The sequence below is a fragment of the Tiliqua scincoides genome, chromosome 6 (genome assembly GCF_035046505.1).
Source record: "Tiliqua scincoides isolate rTilSci1 chromosome 6, rTilSci1.hap2, whole genome shotgun sequence".
NCBI lineage: Eukaryota > Metazoa > Chordata > Lepidosauria > Squamata > Scincidae > Tiliqua > Tiliqua scincoides.
Genome location: NC_089826.1, coordinates 21,208,921 through 21,211,541, shown reverse-complemented (window position 1 = coordinate 21,211,541; position 2,621 = coordinate 21,208,921).

Genomic DNA, 2,621 nt, shown 5'->3' with positions numbered 1-2,621 from the left:
ATTCAAGATGCTGTTCAATTCAATGCTATTCAAGATGCTTTGAGTTTTGTTTGCCAGCTAAGACAGAAGGCCAAGGCAAATCAAGGTCATCATATGATTCTGTTACTACTCAATTAGAAATGCAGCCTTGTCTCAACATTCAGGCTTGTTTTGAAGTTGCAGTCAACCTTTCAAATTTGCAGTATTACTTGAGAGAAGTGCAGGACAGTTCTATACCCATAAAATATAGCTGTTTTGCAAATGTGTCTATACATGGCAGTGTGTAACTTGCATATTTTACCACTCAGCTCCCTGCACGGCAATCAGCAGCTGCAGAAGCTTAACAGTTCTATGCGATAAAATTAGCATGAAGGTCATATTAGTATGGTCCATATTATTAGGTTGCAATTATTATTGCCACACGTTTGTCAGAAGTATATGAGTTGTTGTTGGAGGAAAAGGGTACAACAATCCTGCACAAGCTTCTTGCTCTAAAGCATTGGTTCCCAACCTGTGATCCAGGGGCCACAGGCGGTCCACGAGACATTGAGAAGTGATCCACAAAGTCTCATAAAAAAAATTGCTTTTGATAACTTCCAGCATCTCTCTGAGCAAGCAGTCCCCCATGCACTACCAGAGAGAGTGGAGAACGGACTGCTAGCAGCTAGAAGGAAAAGCAGCAAACCCTAAATCTTTTCCTAATTACAAGTAGCCCACATTATCTGTGGGTTCGGTACCTGTGGATTTCTTCATCTGCGGGTTCCCGAACCTGTGGCGTGGGCCAAAGTGGAGACTCCCAAGGTTAGGGGAGCTGTGCTCCTCCTGCTTCCATAGGCTCTTCTGAAGCCCGCAGAAACAATGTGCATCCACCCACTGCCACTGCGAGCTTCGGAAAAGCTTCCAGACTGATTGGAGCTCAGCTCCGGTTGGGTTTGGGAGTGTGAAAACCTCAGGTTTCAAATACCTGCTCTTTTCCTTTGTTGGGGTTCTAGGAATGGATAATGAGGACTGCCTGAATTTCAAATTTAAATTTATTTTTTGTGTGCAGGGGTGGAAGTGTGCATGTGGTCCCTGACAATTCCAGTTGTCCGTAATCTCCTAAAGGTTGGGAACCACTGTCCTTAAAAAGAGCATTGATGGAACATTGATGGGGCATTGATATAACACAGAAGGCAGTAAGTTGGCAGAGCTCTCTTCCTATATCACTGAAAACCAAGAGCAAAGAATACCTTTTCTTGTACTAAACCGATAATGGTTTAGATAAATTTTGCCACTAAATTAATTGGAAAGGCATGTTTCCATGGCATTCACTCTGTTAAAGTCCTGGTCATAAAAACTACTTGATAAATCTTGTGTCAGCTTATCAGCATCACCAAAGATGTGACTGCAAGGGTGTTTCTAATGGAGTCCTCTGTACATTCAAGTCCCTGTGTAGGTTCCAGTGGGCGTGGTGGTGGAGTCACACAGTCATGCATCCTGTGTGATTTTATGTCCGCAGAGAAATATACAAACAAAAGGAGACAAACCTTCATAACAAAATTCAATTACTCTACAAATGCTTCAGCATTGAGGTACCATTTTGGCTAGAAGTGGAATTAAAACAGAATTTCCACACAACATGAAATATAGTGCTATATTATTAATTATTATTATTATTATTATTATTATTATATAGCATTGCCCTTCCTCATGGCCAAGATGCCACTATAACGTTTACTCACAAGTAAGTCCTATACAGCAAAGGTTAAATAAAAGTTTCCTCCTTCTAGCCCCTCTTTCTTTCATTGTTTCCTGTTTGATGTGACTCAGAGATTAGTGATGAACAACCTTTTTAATTTCACCTTTTACACTGCAATCCCATGCACACTCAGAAGGCAATGCCGCTATGTTCCAAGGAACTTCTCATCAGATTGCAGTCTAATAGCCCAATCCTGAGCTGCCTGCTGAACACCAAACATGGTTGCCACTGCATTCAAGTGTGCCCCAGGCATCTGCTATCTCCTCCTTGGAAGAAGGAGACTTTTGTCCCTTTCCCCCAGATAAACTGAGTAAACCCGCAATGGGGCTACTCGATTCAATGGCCTGAAGATCGGCATATAATAGCCTCCATGTTGGGCAGCCAGCCCAATATGGAGGATCTGGATCCAATGGATGAAAGCTCCACTTGTCCCACCTCCCTCTCTCCACCCAGCATGTCTCCTCCCTATCCTCTTCTCACACACCCTCTGCCTCCCCCCCACCCCAGAACACTTCCTCCCCGCCCCCACCTACTTCTCCACTGCTTGGTAGTCTGTACAACCGCCAAGCAGCAGAGCTCCAGTGCTCCACCAGCGCTGGGTTAGCGCCGGCAAAGCACTGGCACTAGGGGGCCCACTAAAGTGCCTTATGGCTTTGCGACTGTGTGTTGGCAGTGAGCCAGTATGCTCTGAGTAAGACTGGGCCGGAAGTGAGCTCTGAAAATACTTTCAAAAAGTTCCTCCAAACCTTGGACCTGGCGCTCCACTGGTCAATGGACTTATCAGCTTTCATTAACATGCCATGCTAAGATCAAGTGAGGCCCAGCCGCAGTCACCATTACTGTTCTTGACAATCCCATAGTTTGAAGAGCCTACACCTGGAATGCCGATGGAGGATTGAGCAAA